Here is an 8,984-nt window from a genome sequence, read left to right as displayed (position 1 = left end):
TATACCCTGCAAGCTTCTTATGCTAAATGCGCCCGTGTCCCCTTTCGCGCCCATACCTATACCCCGGACGATCCACGCGCTTTATCGTACGGAGCCCGCACATGTGCGTGAAACGATGCCAGGCACTGTATGTATAACATTTATACCAAACACCTGAAATCTCTCGTGCAGGGGTGGGTTGTTCACGTGTCCAATAAGTACAGCCAGCAGCAATATCTTGTTGCCTAAAATGGAGGAGGGCTTTGGACGCTCGTTGGCCAATTCTCGGGTTTTGAGTTCTGTGACTCGCGAGAGCGAAAACCGTCTAATTTTGGCGTCAAAGCTCTTTGAACCTAACACGAGCGTTGTTGGACATTGCCTGTACGTTATCAATTGTTCGAACAGCCTTTGTCCCGGAAAAAGAGTTGAAAAAGCGCTTCGATGTGAGTTTTTGGTTAAACAATGTAAAAAGCAACAATGTACAAGGAAATTTTTTTAGTTTAAACTCTCAAAACTTGCAACCCCCCTCCCATCCCAACGAGATTTTTCACGGTACCGCAAACAAGGGCCAAATGTATATCGTCCGATTAGGGGTGGCAAATGTTATCTATTTAATTTCCTGTAGCTCTCCCGTTTCTTGGGAGCTGCATAACACTTTTTGCCCCAAAACATGCATTTCGTTGGGACGATTTATCTAAAGGCCCCCTCTTCGGCTGTTGTACGCACGCGTAGAGCTTTCACCGCCGGATATTTTCATCAGGGCACGCTCGCTTGTTTGTCCGACGAAACGATGTGATTTTTTTTTTGTTTTTTTTTTGTTTTTCCCTCTCTCGACCGAAAGGAATTATGAAGTTATACGAACAAAAGAGCACAGGGCAATATTACTTTGGGCGCAGAATTTATTGCTCTCCGTGGGTTTTGCCTTTTACTTTTCGAGCCAAGTTACATATTTTTATTCGAGCTCTCGGCGAAACGGTGGTGGTTCGGAGAGTGGAAATTTAGCTCGAGCCGAGGAAGAGTCGGAGAAGTGAAAAGTGTCGAAAGAAAAGACAAAAAAGTACACAAGTCGAAATTTCGAGAAGGCGCTTTCAGAGCGTCGCGACCGGAGGTATATAATGGGTGCATCGGAAAATTAGCTGGAGAGGAAAAAAAAAAGGACGTCGAGTTGGAATTGGCGTGTGCCGTGGTGGAGGGATGATATTTTTCTCCCACGCGGAATATTATTTAAATTGAAATTACTTTTCTCATTATAGTCCAGCCAACGGGAAAATCTCTTTTTTTCTTCGCGGCACTTCTCGCGTATATATATATACGTATGGAAGTGTAATATATAATCACTTGTGCCCCTTTCTCTTCCCCCCCCCTCCATTCTTCTGTCGCCGATATTATTTCTTGCCCAAAGAAATGAACTTGGCACGCATCTAAAAGTCCCCGACTCATTTGACCTTTGATGCGGCCATTTTCGTCCATTTCACGAAAAACTAAAACATACACTCTTAAAATTGCGATGATCTTGTCTTTGGTAAATTACGGAAATCAATCATAATTTATTTACACTATACGCTGCGCGCCCGTCTCCTGTCGAATTTTAAACATTCTCATTCCAAACGTAATCTCCGCTAATGAAGCAATATTTCAAACGTTTATACGTAAAATTTCACCCGCAATAAAACGTCGCCACTGGCAGATACTCACGCGCTAGTGACGAAAATTTAATGAGGCTGTTAATAAAATATCATCTGCGCTTCTCCCCGACACAAGCGGTGCATCGTGAATGCAGGTGTGTTGATAAGCGTCTGAAATTAGCAAAGAAACCGACGAGCGCCAAAAATCCAATCACCCCGTGTGCACGTGAAAAGAATAATCCAAGTGTTACATGTATACCACAAGCATGAAAATAATGAGCAAAAAAAAGTTATTTAAGTTGAACAACAAGTTAATCTCGTCTCAAGTGGGTGTACATGTACACGCGGTGTAATCCGATGTAGGTGGCATCATTAATTGGATCACGTAAATCTGCGTTGACAACAGCGGCGTACGGGTACGGCGTGCAACAATGGGGGGCAAAATTGCGAAAGCAGCCCACGTTCCATAACGAATCGCGAAAACTAATCCGACTTTAAGCCCCCCCAAATTGAATAACTCGAGGGCGCTGGTGCGCGCGCAAACACGCGGCCGTTTCTCCCTCTTGCGAGAGCAAAAAAGGAAACGGGGGTTGGGGGGGGGGGTTATGGAAAAGAAAAGCGAGAGCAGCTACGGAAAATTGTTGCCGTTCCCCGTGTAATGCCGAAATAATAAAGAATACGAAACAATGGGTGCAGCCGAATGCAAGACGAAGCGCTCACGGCTGCAAAACGGGTATATACGGGGGTGTGTGTGTGTTTCTCCACTTTTCCTCCCAAGATAACCGACCGCGTCGCGGCTTATTTCCAATCGAAATGCGTCGACGGAGAAAATGAAAGCTCCCCTCGTCAGTTTCATACCGGAGAACTACACACTTTAGCCCGTCCTCTCGTGCGCCTTTCACGAGTTTACTCCCTCACCCGGGGCTATTTCTTACACCTCGCCGCTGTGCTTTTTCACTCGTCCCTTTCTTTTTTTTTTTTTTTTTTTTTTTTTTTTTCTTTGTTTCCTTCCTCGCCTTGGAGTGCGGGTGTGTGTATATTGTTTAGAAAGTCTCCGTCTCCCGTGTAAATATAAACCCCGACGCGCCGGGGGGCGCTATCTCCCCGCAAATGAAAGATACGGGACGCAGCCCCGAATGCCAGATTTTTCGGCGCTCCGGAGACAAAAGTCTAGGAAAACTCTGCTCTCCGTTGCCGCGAAGCTTTGCACACACTCCCGCGATCTTTCTCTTCATTTTTTTTTGTTTTCACCTTGAAGGACGACGTATACATTACGTATCCGTTTGGCGAAAGGGACCATTGTTTGGAGAGCGAAGGGGTAGGTATATTTTATATTCGCGATGTATATTTCTTTGAAAAATCATCAGCACGTTTTCCAACTTGACTGCGCGTGCACAACCCAAACTTCCCGGTGCAAACTGCGTCGTTAAAACAATGCCGCGTAACTCAACGCTTGGGGAGGGGGGGACTCGTCCTTATTAGTTATCGCGAGGGGTAGTGAAAGGGTGGGGGGGTGCAATTTAATTGACTGACACGGGATACGCTCCAATTAAAAATTACGTCACACAGCCATGCGGCGGTCGGGCTAACGAAGGGAAAGCGAGCATAAGCGACTGTATATGCTTTTATTTTCATCATTGGGCTTCCCCATTTTTTTGCCCAGTGTGTGTATACAAGTGTACGTACATGGGAAAAAAGGCCCGTCCTCTTGTCGCGCACGTAACAAGCGGCGCAAACTTTCCCTCCCTCGTTACTCGCTCGGCCTGTGATTATATACCCTCGCCCGCGCACCCAAGAAGGGGCATCGGAATCGCTACTTTGGCTCTCCATGTTTATCCGTATCGGCATTAATTTTTCGTCCTAACGAGGCCTCGTAACTTTGTCCCCAACTTCGATTCGTGGACTCAATATAATATGCAGGTCCTCGCGTTTAACGATGCCCCATAAAATACATTCGATTGATCGATGATTTCGTGATTTCGTGCGAAAATATGCGAAGAAAATCTTTAAATATCTTTGATTCTCAATTTCAATCGAGACGAAAGACACGCTTTGCTGCTTCGAGCTCGTGTTCAAGTAAATAAGTGCATGGCACCTCTTTCCCTTTACTCCGAGAGTTCAAAAAAAAAATAAAAAAATAAAAAAAAGATATTTGCGCCTCAAACTAGTTGGGGGACGGGAGGGGGGAAGAAAGTGCCTACCACATACGCGTGTATACGGATAAATGGCAATCGAAGCGGAAGGGCCTAGATTTCTTCCGCGGGAGGAGGTGATAGAAAGCCCAAGGTTTCTCCTAATTTTTCGAGTCCAACGCCCCCCGTAAGCGCTCGACCGGGAATTTTAGAGGAGATAAAGCGCGATAAAAAAAGAGAGGGTGGGGGTTGGGGTGGGGAGAAATGACATACGCGACGCGTCTCATTCATTGTGCGCGCATTCGTTCTTTCTATACACGTACATGTATGTATGTGTATATATATATACACGCGTGTACGAAGATTCAAAGGGGGGGGGGGCAGATAGAGAATGCGCGCTCGGGGAGGTCGCGAGTCAATGTAGCAGAGGAAATCGCTGACTTATGACGATCGTACCTTTTCTCCTTCTCTCTTCTTTCTCTTTTTTCCCTCCCCCTCCCCTACTCCTCTTCGCTGCGGTTCTCTCTTCATAAAAGCCGGAAAGCGGAGGCCCAGCAGCTTGCCGGGCTTTTTTACATACACACCCACACACGGGAGGAAGGAGAGGGGGGGGGCCTCTGGATTCCAGCGATTAATTCACTAGCCGTCCATTGTGCGCGTGTAACAGCAGCCCGGGGAGTTGTCATCGGCAAACAAATCTCGGTGCATGATGGGGTGGGTATTAAAAAATATCCGGTCTGATGGGAAAACCCGATATGGCAGTGGTGCAGCCGAGTCAAACGTTTATATGTGGGGGAAAGCTCGCGGTAAGTAGTGGCAGCAGGTATACTCTCCAACCGAGGGGATGGAGCGTTTTTTTTATTAGGCACCGCTTATTCTTGTCCCGTATGTGTGTATATGTATATGTATATATATACACACACACACACGGAGGCGCAGGTGCTCCGGTATACAATGCCGTCGACGCCCCGACTCTGCACGCGCGAGGAGGGAGGAGCGTCATGTTTGTTGCTTGCATATGCCGTCTGACGCTGGATTTGCGTTTTTTGTTTCCCTCCCCCCTTCCCCCCTTTTTTTCACCCCCACGTTGTTTAGAGCAGCTGGTTTCTAGTGGAATATGCCCGCGCGTGTGCAAAGCACGCGAGTCGGGCTGAAATTGCAACTTTCGGGGACGATTTGCGGGTCCGTTCGCGCGCGTTGTCGCCTATATTGTTGGCATTGTCGCGGAATAACTGTCGATTCTGTTGTTTTTTTTTTTTTTCGTTTTTTTTTTCTATCCAATCCGTTCGTTCATTCGTTTGTCGAAACAAATCGTTTGCCTCCTCGACTCGAACGTTTAACTTCCGGAATTCAGCTGAAAAACCAAAACAAAACAATCAATTATCACCGATACCTACATAAATAATCCTAATGTGGCAACGGTTGGAAAAAAACGATTGAAACGAAGAGGCGTCAAAGTACCCTCGACCAATCGGGGAAAAAGACGTATCCAACTAACTATATATTTAATTATTCATTGCGTGTGTTTCGTATATATAAAAAAAATAAAAAAATAACACTATCCTCTCTGTGCGCCACCCCTGCTCAAGCTGATGTCTAAAATACATACGGGAAGAGATTGAGCCCCAACACCCTCCTCGAGAGTATATATATATATACAATAAATAAGGATTCGCTGTTGGCAGCCTGTGGGCCTGAAAAGTCGTGTATGCGCCCAACTTGTTTTCCTCGTGTTCAAAAAAGGCCAAGAGTCGCGGACGCGAGAAAGTCACACTGTCGGACTTGTGCGTGTACTCGCGGGGCGAAGACAGCGGATGCTGCGTGCGCGTACATATATAAACATTATGTGCGAGAAAAGAGAACAAGGGTGGTGGCCGAGGAGAACTTTTTTCTTAAAAGTTGCGCGAAGAATAGAGAGAGAGAGAGAAGGCGACGAGGAGAAGAATAATAGACACCGTCGAGTTTGACGTGTTTACGCGGGCTCCCTCAAACTTGATCCCGGAAAAACGCGTGGACACACAATGTGGGACCTCAAGAATACACACATGCACGGATATCGACTCATTTATTCTTTTTTCTCGTCCACAGCACAGTATGGCATTGTCCCCTATTTTTTTTTTCTTCCCTTACTTATTTCTTGCAACTCCTTGGTAAAGTAAAAAAGCCGGTCCCCATTGGCTTTCGAACACTTTTAAATATATGTATATATTACGCGGATAATTAAATAAGCCTGGCTCTACGCAAAAGTTTCCTCCCTGCACGCCTTCATTGTATAGAATAAGGAAATTTTCCCCCCTCGGCGCTTCGCACTAAGAGTGCCCTCCCCCCTCAGCGCTTCGCACTAAGAGTGCCCTCCCCCCTGGGCGAGCGCATTAACGGGGATTACTCGGCCCTTCTCAGGACCGTCTGGCCCCCCGTAATCGGTTTTTACCGTGCCCGAAGATAATTTCATTCCTCGATACACTTATACATTCGAGACGAAATAAGCGTTCACCTCCCCCTCCACCTCCCTAATGTATACATATACGCAATTACGTAGGATGCACGTGTTGCGCGTTGAATCAGTAGAAAAACCCGCGTTTGGTCAGACATCGATCGTACGGGGGAAAAATAAAAGAAAAAAGATTGTTGCTACAATTACACCTTCTCTTGCACTTGTATTTTGTCGCAAGAAGGCGTGGCTGAGCTCCTGGTGGTAAAACAACTGCCACACGCCACGCCGGCAGCCTAGTATGACGAAGGCCGTTGTACGCAGTAGTAGCGGGAGCAGCCATGCGGGCCGCGACAGCTAAGGTAATTTCATTCCTTGATACACTTATACATTCGAGAAGGAGTGAGAGAATGCCTCCCCCCGCCATCCCTGATGTGTACGTATACGCAATTACGTAGGATGCACGTGTTGCGCGCGGAATCAGTAGAAAAATCCGCGTTTGGTCAGACATCGATCGTATGGGAAAACAAAGAGAAAGAAGATTATTGCTGCAATTTCACCTTTCCTTGCACTTGTACTTTGTCGTAAGGGGGTGTGGCTGTGATCCTGGCGGTAAAACAACTGCTGCCACACGCCGCGCTGGCAGCCGAGTATGACGAAGGCCGTTGTACGCAGTAGTAGCGGTAGTAACGGGAGCAGCCATGCGGGCCGCGACAGCTCGCCCGTCACTAACTCAAGTCCTCAGCTCGGAAGTATATACGTATATATATATACATATATATATGTATGTAACGACGCGCAGAGAAGAGGAGGAGGGGGTGGGTGCGTGCGAGTGTTGGGATACAAACTTCATTGATGTCGTTGCGTACACGCGTCACGGGGGGTGAGAAGGAGGAGTAAGCTTCGGGAGTGTGGGAGCTGATACCGAGTGACTGTGGACGACCTTCTTCTCGTTGGGCGCGCGTACCTATATATATATATATATATATATATATACGGTCGTATACGTAAGAATAACGGGTGGGGTGGTGAAGGGTCGAAAAGAGGGTGGAATAATAAAATATCGTTCCGAGGGAGGAAACGTATATCGGGGATGACTATGGACTCCTTCCCTGGGGAGCACGGCGAGCTTATATACGTTTTTTTTTCTCCCCCACACTTATCGTCGCGCGAAAGAGAAACAAAAAGCAAAAAAAACAAAAAAAAAAAAAAAAAAAGGAAAAGTGCGTACGTCGCATCACACCTGAGAATATTTAGTGGATTTAATCGTCCACGAGAGAGAGAGGGAGTGAGATTTTATTAGCCGTATCCCGGTGGTCGTTGGCGCGTGCAATGAAAATTTCAGCCATCTGCGAGCAGTAAATAATATTCGGGTGCACGCGTTAGCACGACCCCCCCCCGCCCCCGATAAATCGTCGCTTGTATATTTTGTTCCCGATTCTGCCGCTGATGGCTCGGCTCTCGTCGAGGGAACCCCCACACAACGGTGTGTAGGTGCGTATATAGGTGTTATTCGAGAAAAAAAAAAAAATGTACACGTAGGGCGGGTCGTTGAGTTCAATTGCACGGCTGATTAATCAGCTTGGCAATTAAAACCACATATTATGTTGTGTTGTTGGGAGGGAACTTTGCATGATCGGTATCGGATGATATGGTTTTTCAAAGAAATCACACATGCGTTTAGCATGAAAAGTATTGAGTAACACACATCGGTACAGGTATAAATATAATCAATGATTCGTCCACTAGCGACGCTGCAACACCGGTACATAAGCGGCCCGAGGCTGCAGTGGCACTCCATTACATTAATACGCGCGCGGGGGGTGGGAGGAGAGGGCGGGATTGGAGTGCAACAAAGGTGTCGCGCCTCGTCTACCGTCCCGTCAGGTCCGCGTCGGCGATGTGATCGCGCATTGCGGCCAACGGGAGAGTATTAGCCCGCTCGCTCGGCCACATTTGCCATTGTCACGCTGGCGTTTCGGCCACGAGAGAGAGAGAGAGAGACGACGGATGGGAGGAGAGCCCCGTCGTGCAATCGGACCAGAGACAGCGGGACGGGGTCCTCTGATGTAACGGTAGCCGGACGCGTCGGCCGATACGAACTTTCGGGAGGGGTAATTAACGCTCCTAATTATCGGGCTCGGGGTGTCAAGCGAGGGCCGGGGGTGGGTATCTCGCGGAAGGAGATGGCTGGCTATACGGCTAAGCGGTGTTTCTTTGTATGGACATTTGACTGTGGATGACGCTCGTTATTGTTGTTGTTAATGTTCACGTTTGTGATACACATGTACCTATTGGTTCACACTGTTGTTTTACTGTAGGATAATTGTGTCCCGCGCGCTTCGATTTGTTGCGCCGATCGTTTTATTGAATTGAAATATTTTTAAACTTTCACTTGTACAAAAAAAAAAAAAATGAATAATCGGTTTAAAATTTAATTCGATACGTCAAAGAAATTGATAAGCAATACGCGAATCGTGTACGTATAAATACACATTTTGAGCTCGTCCAGTGAGTTTAAATGATCGAGTCAACCGGCTGTCTCTCACTGATACCGATATTACTTAATCAATGTACCTACGAGCTCACTCAAAGTGTCTCGATAATTTTGTTAATTAAATTCAGATCTTCCGCAATCGGATCGCTCGCTTCTATCCTTCACACATAAGACGTGGGTATACGAACGCGATTCAATAAAATAATAAACGCCCCGTGCGGTTTCAGTCGTAAAAAAATCAAATATACGCTCGCTCATTCGGGCACACGTCGTGTATAACCAAGTGATGTATTAAATTTGCCACGGCTGTACGAGGGCCC

The sequence above is a fragment of the Copidosoma floridanum genome, unplaced genomic scaffold (assembly GCF_036245765.1).
Source record: "Copidosoma floridanum isolate Cflo_tuat_1 unplaced genomic scaffold, Cflo_Japanese_pri ptg000019l, whole genome shotgun sequence".
Classification (NCBI taxonomy): Eukaryota; Metazoa; Arthropoda; class Insecta; order Hymenoptera; family Encyrtidae; genus Copidosoma; species Copidosoma floridanum.
Note: the sequence above shows the minus strand (reverse complement) of the source record.